The sequence below is a fragment of the Suncus etruscus genome, chromosome 1, assembly GCF_024139225.1.
Source record: "Suncus etruscus isolate mSunEtr1 chromosome 1, mSunEtr1.pri.cur, whole genome shotgun sequence".
In the NCBI taxonomy this organism is placed as follows: domain Eukaryota; kingdom Metazoa; phylum Chordata; class Mammalia; order Eulipotyphla; family Soricidae; genus Suncus; species Suncus etruscus.
Genome location: NC_064848.1, coordinates 34,761,962 through 34,775,139, shown reverse-complemented (window position 1 = coordinate 34,775,139; position 13,178 = coordinate 34,761,962). Strand labels below are relative to the sequence as shown.

Below are 13,178 nucleotides of genomic sequence, written 5' to 3'. Positions count from 1 at the left end.
GGAGTATTCCCTTGCTCCAGGTGTGGCCCATAAAACAAACAAAGCAGCTGAACAGAAAAGGCCAGATACTGGAAACTAAATAGGTGGGTCTCTAGACTCAAACAAATCTAGAGACACATTATTATCATTATTATTATTATTATTAATTATTATTATTATTATTATTTGTTTTGGGTCACACCCAGCAGTGCTCTGGGGTTACTCCTGGCTCAATGCTCAGAAACCACTCTGGCATGCTTGAGGGACCATATGGGATGCCAGGATTTGAACCACTGACTGTCTGCATGCAAGACAAATGCCCTATCTCCATGCTATCTCTCTGGCACTAGAGAAACATTATTATTTTAAACATTCAAGAAGATAAGTATAAAGGAAAAATTGTTATCAGCAATAAGACAAGAAAAATAAAGAAAAGAAAAGAAATTGCAACTGCATCTGGGAATTACTCTTGAAGATTCAACAATGGCCCAACATCCAGGAACAAAGCCAAGGAGAAACTTATCAGAAAATAAGAGAATCTGAAAAGTAAAGCGGAACTGGAATTCCCTCCCAAAGGCATTGGCAACCTGATCCCTTAGGAGGATGAAAGTCAACTTCACCTAATTGCAATAGCAAATTTTTCATCATTGTTGGAGGTTTAATACTAAAGAAGTCAAGTGGTATAAATTGAGACATATAAGTCTAAAGTATTTGATAGTGGGGGGGAACTGGGAGCCAGGGTGAATACAACACTCTCGCAATAAAATCTTATCTGCTAACTGCAATATTTTTTAAATATGGAACGCTTCATGAATTTGCGTGTCATCCTTGCACAGGGGCCATGCTAATCTTCTCTATATCATTCTAATTTTAGTATGTGTGCTGCTGAAGCAAGCACGCAATATTTTTTCATTTCTTTTCTTTTTTTGGGGGGGGGGGGGTTTTGGGCCACACCCGGTGACTCTCAGGGGGTACTCCTGGCTATGCGCTCAGAAGTCACTCCTGGCGACTGGGATACTGGGGGTCGAACTGCGGTCAGTCCTAGGCTAGCACTGGCAAGGCAGACACCTTACCACTAGTGCCATCGTGCCAGCCTTGCAATATTTTTTCTTAAGCATTTAGTGTTAAGCAATTAGCAAGGAGTGTTTTTTTGTTTTGTTTGCTTGCTTTGTTTGTAGGAGTGAATTTAGTTTTGATAATATAAAGCTTTTAAAAATAAATGTAAGGGGCCTGGAGAGATAGTACAGTGGTTTGCCTTGAACACGGATGACCCAGGAAAAGACCAATGGTGGTTGGATTCCTGGCATCTCATATGATCCCCTGAGCCTGCCAGATGCAATTTCTGAGCAAAAAGTCAGGAGTAATCCCTGATCATCAACAGGTGTGAGCTAAACAATCCATAAATAAATAAATAAATATAATGTGTGGGAAAATTTTTTCAGAAAAAATACTGGAAGTGAGCAAAACATATGAAGAAATACACATAATAAACAACAACAGCAACAACAGCAGCACCCTAGAAAGACAAAAATACAAAGCAAAACAGAAGTAACATTCTCTGAATAAAATCTTGTTTGCTAATTCACAGCAATAATTTTTCTTGAGCAATTAGAAGAGGCAAGGAATGTTTTTGGTTGTTTTGTTTTGTTTTTTAAAAGTGAGTTTAGTTTTGAAAACATAGAGCTTTATTTATAATAAGTGTAACATGTATGGAAAAAATGCAGAAAAAATGCTGGGAGTGAACAAAAACATTATAAGAATTACACATTATAAACAACCACAACAACCACATAAAGCCTCAAGAAAAACAGAAATACAAAACAAAACAGAAACAGCCCAATAAATTTTCCCCAAATGGGAAACCAAGTAATTAAATTGGAAGCAAATGTCCATATTCAGAGTTACAAACAAAATAAACCCAAATAGATCCACAACAACATACTGTCATGAAAATGGCAGCAATCAAAGACAGTAAAGGAAATCCTCAGAGTAGCCAAACAAAAGAACAGAGTCAGATATGCATGAACTGGCATAAGACAGCCAGCAGATATTTTAGGAGAGGGCAATAACACATTTAAAATACTGAATGAAACATACATCCAATAAGAAAGACTATTCCTAGTACAACAGGTAGTATTCTTGCTTTTCAAGAGGCTAACTCAGGTTTGATACCTGCATCACTTATAATTCTGCAGTCCACCAGGAGTGATTTGTGAACAAAGAGCCAAGAATAATACATGAGCATCACATAGGATGTGTACCCAAACTAAAAATAACAACAAAACCACAAATATTCCTCTCACTAAAACTCTCTCCAAATTAGAGTATAAAGAGCTTTATAGAAAGAGAGTAGCCAAAGAAATTAATATTCATTAAACTAGCCTCACAGGGATTGGCACAGACATTTGTTAAATGAAAAGAAAAGCTGCCTAGAAACATGAAGTCAATAGAAATAAAAGATAAAGGGGAGGATGAGAGTAATAAAGGGATTCTTGCAAGAGCTTGAGATGAAAGGCCTTCAATTTATAATGCACAGTAAGCATAGAAACTTATACATAAATAACAAGATAACCTTACAACAAAAATACTAGAGGAATTAAGAAGAGAACAAAACCAAAACACCACATAAAAAGTAGATCCCAAAGAAACCTAGCAAAATAATAATTTCATTGAACTAATCTTCTTAAATATCAAGAGTCTCACCTCACCAAACCAAAGGCAGAGCAGAGCTATTGGATAGATGAGAAGACAGACACCAAACTCTGTTAGTTACAGGATATCTATTGATCTGGAAAGATAAACATAAACTCAAAGTAAAAATCCTGAAAACAATTCCGCAAACAGTCAATAAACTAAAAAGACAGAGATATCTACATTTAATAGCTAAAACAGACTTCAGCTATAAAAAAAAAAAGTAACAAGACTAAAGGATGACTATTTTTGTTTGTTTGTTTTTTGGGTCACACCAGCAGCACTCAGGGGTTACTCCTGGCTCTACGCTCAGAAATCACTCCTGGTAGGCCCTGGGGACCATTTGGGATGACAGAATTCGAACCACTGTCCTTCTGCATGCAAGGCAAAACCTTACCTCCATGATATCTCTCCGGCCCCCTAAAGGATCACTATTTTTATAATAATCAAAGGTTTAATCAAGAACATTTAACATTCATTAATAAATTTACAGCAAATATAGGAGCATTTAAGTCTCCCAAACCAAATACATTGTGAGTACATTTGAAACATTGAAGATAAATTACAAGCTGGGAGCAGTACAGGGGTCTAGCAGGACTCCTGAAACTTTTTTTTTAACTTTATTAATTGATTGATTAATTGATTGATTTCTGGGCCGAACCCAGTGGCACTCAGAGGTTACTTCTGGCTATGCACTCAAAAATCGACCCTGCCAGGCTGGGGGACCCTATGGGATGCCTAGAATGGAACCGGATCCCTCCCAGGACCGCCACGTGTAAGGCAAATGACCTACCGCTGTGCTATCTCTCCGGCCTCTGCTCAACTTTTTAAACAGGGGCTAGTTCATTGTTCCTCAGACTGTTGGAGAGCAGGACTAGAGTTAAAAAAATAAAATAAAAACAACTATGAACAATAGTGGCCCCAGGTTTGACGACCCTTGCCTGAGTCTGAGAGGAGGTATTAAGAGAAGGAGGGAAGTCAGGAGTCCACGCATGTGCACTGTGGGCCTCGGACCAGTAGGCCGCTAAGCAGAACAGACAGCTGCAGCAAAATACCTAGTGGGCCAGATAAATGTCCTCGGCGGACTGTATGTGGCCCAAGTGATGTAGTTTGAAAACTCCTGGTCTAGGAGACTGATATAATTTAAAAAGTTTTAAAAAACCAATTTATTATATAATTAAACAAGCACAATCTTTCAAGGAAAACCACATTCAAAAAGCAATAACAACCTAAATGAATCTTATGGAAAAATATAGAGCAACGATTGCCTACACTACTTAAATATTTGATAAAAAGAGACAGGAAATTGGAAAGAAGCAACTTACCTTTTGCTACTAGTGAACAAGTGTTTCCTATAGAAGTTTTCTATGGGATCTGAGGTTTATCAATATGTATACATATTTGTAATATAAAGAAGATGCTTATTCCTTAAATATTTTGAGTATAACATGAATGAGTTCTAGGTGTGCATTATTAAAAATCAGCTTGTGTGTATATTAAACCAGTTTTCTGCTTCACCTTCAATTATCTCAACCTCTTCACCTCTTTCCTGTAAAACTTACACTTAAGTTTGGACCCTTAATTCTTTTGTCATTTTCAAATAAAGTTATAAAACAAAAACATCCCAATTCTTGTTATATATTATTTGTTGTATACTAAAACTTGAGAACAAGATTCCACTGCCCAGGATAGGGACATTGTACAGAGCTCTAGCAATGGCACATGATTCAAATTGGAACTCAGAAGACAAGAGTGAGCAGTAAGAATGATACCTTCCTTCAGAGAGGTTTCCTGGCTTAATACACTTAAATCTATACTAAGACATGATGGGGGCAAACTATAACAGAGAAACTCTACCAATCTGCTGCTCTCCCTTTTCTTGAGACAAGAGAGCTGATTTAAAATGCCAAGCTTGGCTTTGCTAAGCCCAAAGCTATTTGCAATGCTAGGGGCTAGTATGTGGCATGGAATTAGGATTAGCTACAGGCCCTTGCTTAGGAAGAGCAAAAAGCTAAGTTGTGGCACAGAGGTTTGGGTTCAGTTCTTGTTCCTATCTAATCTACACTACACTACACTACATAAAAAGAGAAAATCCTATTCCTACTACTGGTCATTCATTGATCAGTTAACCAATCTCCCCAAAGAGCAAAGTTGAATAAATTAGCTCATTGGGGCTGGAGTGATAGTATAGCAGGCAGGACATTTGCCTGACACCTGGATCACCCAGGTTGAATCCCTAATATACCATATGGTCCCCCAAGGCCACCAGGAGTAAACCTTGAGTATTGAGCTAGGAATAATACCTGAGCACCTGAGAATGACCGAAAACACCAGAAGAAAAAAGTATGTTAGCTTATTGAAAGTTATCTAAAGTTAGCTAGGCAAGAAACATTTCTATCTCAGGTTTACAAGTTTGTTCAGAAGTCTGAGTTCACAGTTTATCACATAAAATATAACCACTTTTATTTCCTAAATAGCCATTTGGCTGCTGTCTTTTGAATAGATTACGCTGATATGCCAAGGTTAAGATACAGCATCAGTACTGCTATGTTTAAAAAAAAAACATGAACCTTATGGTCAGGAGACCAAAATGAGAATTGTCTAGATTTCAATGTAGGATATTTAAGGGCTGCAGACTCCAGTTGCTCAGTTTTTGTATCTGAAAGTGAGGTTTATCGGATCTGTCATAATAATGACTGTTTGTGAACCATTTTGAGATCCATTGTTGTATTGCAGAGAGGATTTTTTCCCTCAGATTAAGCAAATGCTATACACAAATCTAGCTAAATCATGTTGTATTGTTTAAAAGACTTGAACCTTTTGTTGCAAATCTAGGCAGAATAGCATCTGTTGATTTTACCAGAAATCACCAAATTAGCAAAACCTGTCAGGGCAAGATTATGGTAATATGCACTCCAGTTTTCTATCTGAGGACAATAAAAGAGCCACAAATTTGATGTCTGATTAACGTTATCACTGCAACAACCTATCTGCAATAACCAGAAGTAAATATATTATTTCAAATAATTAATAGAAGCCAACATGATGAACATTGAAAAAATCATTCTGGGCAACATTCTTTTAATTATCCCCAAACAATTATTTTGCTAAGCACTTTGGGGGACCTCACCAGCAAAATGTTGGGAGGAGCATTTCTGGCAGTGCAGTCTGGTCTGGTTGTGTGAGTTCTTGAATCCTGGAGGTCACCATGGCCAGACCGTGGCAGCTGTAAAGTTTTTGGTAAAGTCATTAGGTTTTTTTCACCACACTAAGTCACAGTTAGGCTTTGGTTCCTAAAGAGGTTAGGTGCCTAGTGCATGTTTATGAATCCTTAGTTTCAGGCAAAACAGTGGGACTCTAAAGACAAGAGTTCTGAAAATAGAACTCAGTGAAAACAAGTTAAGTGTTTGAAAACATGATTTTTGAACATCTATAGGGAAAGACACTTTGACACAACCTAACTTTATCCTGTTTCTCTTTAAGATGATTTCTCAAGAATGAATAGGCATCTTAGGAATGAGCAAGCTATGCAGAGTAGTAATCCCTGAGTGAGCAAACTAGTTGGGTAGTTGCTCTAAGTATCATGCTACTATGGAGAAGAGCTCAGAAAAAATAAGATGGGATAAACCACTGCCATTAGTAAATTAAGGCTATTGCTGTCCTAAATCTCCAATAGTTACGTTGGAGACATAAAAATTATGAGCTACCCTGATCCCTGAGAGACCAGAAAGAATAAAATGTTTCTTAGAAAGGAAAGGGAGAAGCTGCATGAGAGAGCTAAAATGTGCATGATTCCATCAAAGGAGGTCAGAGTCCCCATGGTACTGGGACCCTGAGATTTCCAGGAAGGGTCTGAAAGGAAAGAACTATACAAAGAACCTACAAAAAAAAAAAAAAGGAACTTCACTGGCACTGGAAGGTACAACAAGATGTCATATATATATATATTTGATCTGCTGCATAAAAAGCACTACTTTGAAGTACTAATGAGAAAGAAATTAGATCTGAATGGTACCCTGAAGATAGCCTTGCCTGAATACATCAAATGCTGTTGCCTTTGAGACAGTGAGAAGCACAATGTGAGTGTCCTGTCTTCAGCATGTGTCAGGAGATAGGGAAAATCATGGGTCATCTGCCTGCAACCAACTAAAACTGATTGAGTGTCAACCCTAAGAGAATAGCCTCAAGGATGGTCCCTAACTGATGCAACTGACTCTGACTCTGATGCTAGACTCAGAGGAGAGTTACTTCAGAGGAGGTACTGCACTGTCTCTGACTGATGGAATGTATCATGGCCCTTCCTTGGTTCTACCAGGTTTCTATTGTGGCTGAGGCCCATCACTTTGTTGCTGATGAAATTCTATACCAACAAGTGATTCTTAAAGGAGACTTCAATTACTTGAAAGAATTTAAGCAGCAAGCATTATTAAGCTCCAGTATATTTGAAGAAATTTAAAATAAATAAAAAATAAAAACACTAACTTGTTATTTCTGACACAATTGTGAAAAAACTGAAGAAATTACTCACATATTGAGAAGATATCAATTTATATTACAAGTTGGCATATGAATACAAATTTTAAAACATTGTAAATAAGCTTTGTAAAGACCAAAAGAAGATTATTTTGTGGTCAGAATGAATTGGAAGCTTTGTTCTCTGACATATAAATCCCCAAGTTTGACCAGAGCAATTCCCTTGTGAACCATAGTGTGAATAATTAAATTTTCACAAGAAAATCCTTAATTGTTTATGATATCCCTTAACATAAGCTATGGTTATTATTATAAAAAATATCCGAAGGATGACTTACTTTTAGCTTAAGAGATTGTACAGTCTTGATTAAAGAATATCTGTGCCTGCAGATTCCAGTTTCAAAGGAATTTAATAGTATTTACACAGTTAAGGAACAGCTGATACATTACTTCATTTTTTAGAAACTAATTTCTATATAAAATAGATTTGAAAAGAAAGGAAAGGTGGAGCTATAGCAGAGTTGTAGGTGTTTGCCTTGCACATGTCCCATTGGGTAGGAAAACCGGTTCAATCCCCAGCTTCCCATATGGTCTCCACAAGCCTGCCAGGAGCGATTTCTGAACTTAGGTAGAGCCAGAATTAACCCCTGAGCACCACCAGTTATGGCCCAACACCCCTCCTCAATAAAAAGAAGGAGGAGGAGGAGAAGGAGGAGGAGGAGGAGGAGGAGGAGAAGAAGAAGAAGAAGAAGAAGAAGAAGAAGAAGAAGAAGAAGAAGAAGAAGAAGAAGAAGAAGAAGAAGAAGAAGAAAGAAGAAGAAGAAGAAGAAGAAGAAGAAGAAGAAGAAGAAGAAGAAGAAAGAAGAAGAAGAAGAAGAAAGAAGAAGAAGAAGAAGAAGAGGAAGAAGAAGAAGAAGAAGAAGAAGAGGAAGAAGAAGAAGAAGAAGAAGAAGAAGAAGAGGAAGAGGAAGAAGAAGAAGAAGAAGAAGAAGAAGAAGAAGAAGAAGAAGAAGAAGAAGAAGAAGAAGAAGAAGAAGAAGAAGAAGAAGAAGAAGAAGAAGAAGAAGAAGAAGGGAACACCACAGTTGGCATAGACTTGGAAAGATGTTGTGATGTGAGACTGTGCTGAGGGTCTTATGGCACTGAATCAACCTTGGAGCTCAGTTTCTTATCTATTTGCATTTTTTCTCTTTTTTAAAGGAAGGCAGACTTCCATATGCAGCACCTCATCTGGATGTGTCTGGAGTCTTGGAAGCTTGACTACTCTACATTCTCCTACAATGGCCCTTGAGAGCTTGTTTGGAGGTTCTAACAGGGGAGTGCAGCTATTCATATACCCTCGACCAAAGAATGGTCTGTCTCTATTCGGGGAAGGCGGGGAAGGCCGTCTTCTTCGATCGAGTGCCCAGCTTAGAAAGGGACACACCTGGAGCGATGAGGGAGGAAGGGGACACCAGCCTAGCCAGCCAGAGCAGCCCAATCAACCCTGGCAATCAATGGGGTGACAGATGTCACAGCCAGATCACCCTCACATTCTATCTATCTGCTATTAAAAAGAATTCTTAAAGATTTCAGACATATGATATATGAAATACAAGTTCTTAAATAAAGGACTGTTTGTATTTATGGAGTCATAAAAGTAACACATTGCAACTTTTGAGTAAAACTATCTAAATGTAACATTCAAGGGTCAGAGAGATAGAACCATGGATGGAGATAGGGAGCTTGCCTTGCATGCAGTCAACCAGCTTTCTAGCGTATTCTTGGCACCTCATATGGTTCCTCTCCTAAGCTCACCAGGAGTGACTCAAGAGTACATTCAGGTCCATTTTATCAAAACAATATTACAAGCTGGAGGTTAAACTACACGTCATTTTGAAGAATGTAAGACAAAAACTCCCTACAAGAAGCCAAATCAAGGTTAAACCAAAACCAAATCTGGGATAGTAAAAAGCAAGGGAGTTAGTTACCTTCTGACTGGTAATACATAAAATCACAATTTTTCCCAATAAAATATGGCTGAAAATTACAATTTTAGATAAAAAATATTTTCCCCCAAACACTTACTAGATCAAACAGGAATTTGTCTTTTCATTAAAGTGCGTGACCAGGTAACTTCAAGTACTTTGGGCTCAATGAAGGCAGGTTTTGTTAAGAATATAGGAAAGACTCGAGGAACCAGATGGGATGCCAGGATTCTAACCACCATCCTCCTGCATGCAAAGCAAATGCCCTACCTCCATGCTATCTCGAGCAATTTCTTACCATAGAGCCAGGTGTAACCCCTGAGCGCTGCCAGGTGTGACGCCAAAACAAAAAATAAAAATAAAAAATAAAAAAGAATATAAGAAAGAGAAACAATGTATTTCAGTCAATGTAAGGTAGTGATTTCAAATTATGTGGACCCGGAGCACAAAATTAACTTTTATTATGCTTGTAATGAATGCAAATTATCAAAGGTCCACTCAGTCTAGTAAGTTAGAAACTCTTGGCTGGGAAACCTAAACATTTTTGTAACCAAGGTGCTTAAATTAAAAAAGAAAAAAAAGTTAAAGTATTTCAACTTGTTACAGATTAGGGGTGCATATGAAACATCTGCTCTTGAAACATGCACTATCATATTCTTGAGAATGATCTGCAATCCATGCTTAGGATACTTACTTTACTTTTTCTATTCTGGAGAAGCCTGTATTCTTCACTTCATTTTTTTTCCTTTCCTCCTTTTATTTACAAATAAACATGCTTTAATCCACTATTTGTCTCCTGAAATAATTTTTCTGTACAGAAAAGGTGACAAACTCAAAAGGCCTATGGTATGATTCAGGAAAGGTTTTGATTTTCTGCAAAAAGCAATTACCTGATCTAAGTCCATGGCTACCCAAAAAATTGGGCAGCAAGGATCATTCTCCCAGAAAAAGTGAATTTCACGTACAGCCTGAAGACTGCCTCCTGGGGCTGGCAGGATGATGAGTTTCTGTTCCTTGCAAGGGCTTAATGCAGACTCTCACCAGTCTAGATTTCAGGCATTTTCTTGGGTGACAAAGGTGGGGAGAGGGAAGTGGTAGCTTGAGGCTATCTCTTTAGCCTTTCTCATTTCACTTAAGTCACACTGGGAACCCTACTTCTCCACTTGTGGTGGTAAAATCCACCAGCCACAACACCTTTCTTCTTTCCTTCGTTATTTCCTTTCCTTCTCTTTCCTAAATAAAAGAAAGAAAATTACTGATTAGTAGTTGCAAATTGGTATCATCTTAAACATGAATATTCTGTATTAACAAGTAAAAGTACTTCACTTGATTCAAGTCAGCAAAAAATAAAACAATTAAAAAATAAAAATTAAAATATTAAGAAATAAGAACCTGTAAAGACAATTATCAAAAAATTACGAATAAACAAGAACACAAAATATAAAATTATATTGAACATGATAGATCATTAGAGAAATGCAAATTAAAACCACAAAGTGACATTACCTCGTGCCTATTAGAGTGTCCATGAGGTAAATTGCTTGCCTTGCATGCATTTGATTCCAGTTCAATTATCAGTTTCATATGAATCCAGGGAATAAAGAGGGCTAATTTCTGAGCACAGTAACAGGAGTAAGAACTTTGTAATACTGAGTTTGTCCAATAAATTAAAAAATATATATTTTTAAGCCCAACCCGACCGCAGAAATGGGGAGTGCAACATCCAGGTACCTCCCCACGTGGGCACCAGAGACCTGCACACTGCCACCATGCCTGTGCCCAGGGACCCCCGACCCAAGTGCAGACAAGGGGAGTGTACCACCCAGCCACATCCCAACATGGGCACCTGAGACCCGCGCCCTGCTGCCACCCACGCCTGTCCCCAGAGACCCCCAACCCGACTGCAGCCAGGGGGAATGCAACACCTGGGTACCTCCCCAAGTGGGCACCAGACCCCCACACCCCGCAGCCACCCGCACTTGTGCCCAGAGACCCTTGACCCAAGTGCAGACAGGGGGAATGCATTTCCCAGGCACCTTGCCACATGAGCACCCAGAGAACCCTGCGCCTGACCACTCTGCACCACTAGGTGGGGCTAGATTTTAGAACCTATAGACCGGGTGAGCTTGGGTCTACTCCCTGGACCTTGGGGTATCCTAGAGCAGCCTGCCCCCTGAGCCACAGAGTGGACCTGAGACTCCCAGGGGTGGAGAGAGGCTGCCAGGTGGGTCTGGCTGAGGCCGGAGGGGGTGGAGCTCCGCTGACTCCCAAGGAAAGGAGGAAGGATAGGGAGCTTGGCTCAATAGCACCCTCCACCATTGTGGCCAGGAGTGGAACTACACTAGCTGGCAACAAAAGGGAAGAACAGACCAGGCCCCTCTAGAGAGCACAGGAGGAGCTAAATCTCAGTGAACTCACCCAACAGAGCCTCTAGAACCACTCTCAGGGAGAGGAACCATCCCCATGCCACAGGAGACAAAATCAGTCTGAACTTGGAAGGCACTGCACTCCAAGCCACACCAATAAATGCAAAGAAATATGGGTAAATTAAGGAGAACCCTAACATCTAGAGATATGGAGAGAAACCCTAGCAAGTTTCCAGGTCCACCAAAATGCACAGATCCACTGGAAGGAGACCTAAAAGCAGCTATGAAGAATGAAATAGAAGCCATGATTAAGGAAATGAAGGAAATGCTAGCCACTGAATACAAGAAATCCATAGATGAACAAATCAGCCAAATTAAAGAACTGTCAAAGAATATGAGAGATTCCATATAAAGGGAATTAAAGGAGTTAAAAGACAACATAAAAAGCTATATGAGCAGGATCACACAGTTGGAGAAGCACATTGAAGAACTCAAAGGAAAACTGCAAACAAAAAACAACCAAGTAACCAGCAAGGAAATAAAAGGCAAAGCACTGGAAGGAAAAGTCCAGTATCTAATGAACAAGGACAAAATAAATAACCTAAGAATTGTGGGTATACCAGAAGGGGAGGAAATAGGGAAAGGGGAAGAACAAGTGGTCAAGGAGATAACAGAAACTTTCTCACCCTCTGAAAAGAAGATTCAGTGCAAATCCAGGAAGTGAAGAGAGTCCCTAATAAAATAGACCCTAATAAACCAACACAAAGACATATAGTAATCCAAATGGAAAAAAAAAAGAGAGAGAGAGAGAGAAAGATGATCTCTTTAAAGCAATAAGGGAGAAAAGAAAGGGACATAAGAATCAAACCAGATCTCCCATGTAAAATAATTCAAGCAAGAAGACAGTGGAACAACATATTTAAACGTGGAATAAAAGAAATTTCTAACCTAGGGTCCAATATCCAGCAAAACTCTCATTTATATGGGAGGGCAGACTAAAAACATTCTCAAACAAAAATGAACCTACATTATTTGCACAAACAAAACTAATCCTAAACGACCTACTCAGAGAGGAATCACACAATCCAAAACCCGATTGTAACAAGAACCACCCTATACAGCACAACTGCACAAAGTCCTCTCTGTCAATAATCTCCCTAAATGTTAACAGACTAAACTCTCCCATTAAGAGACACATAGTAGAGATTACTGAATTAGAAAACATAAACCGGACTTCTGCTGCCTGCAAGAAACACACCTACAACTACAGGACAAATACAGGCTTAGAATAAAAAGATGGAAATTAATTAATCAGGCTAATGGAAAACAAAAAAAAAAGGGACAGTCATTCTTATATCAGACCAAATTGCATTCAATCTCAAGAGAGTGATCAGAGACAAAGAGGGTCACTACTTACTTATCAGAGGAACACTAGATCAAGAAGTACTAACCCTGGTCAATATTTATGCACCTAATGTAGAGCCAGCAAAAATATGTGAGACAACTGCTTGCAAACCTGGAGAAACACATGAGGGGAATTGTCATAATAGTAGGAGATCTCAATACTCCACTATCACCACTGGACAGATCCGCCCAACAAAAAAAATAACAAAGAAATAAGAGCCCTAAATGAAAAACTAAAAGATCTAGGGCTAATAGACTAATATAGGACCCTCCATCCCAGAAAGCAGAATAGACATTC

General features: G+C 38.8%; 1 non-coding gene across 1 annotated transcript; it reads right to left on the bottom strand.

Annotated features, from left to right (window-relative positions):
* Positions 1-770: 770 nt before the first annotated feature.
* LOC126026712 (U6 spliceosomal RNA) lies at positions 771-877 on the bottom strand. The gene has a single exon (XR_007501939.1). It is a non-coding gene; the product is annotated as a U6 spliceosomal RNA (small nuclear RNA).
* Between the last annotated feature and the right edge of the window lie 12,301 nt (positions 878-13,178).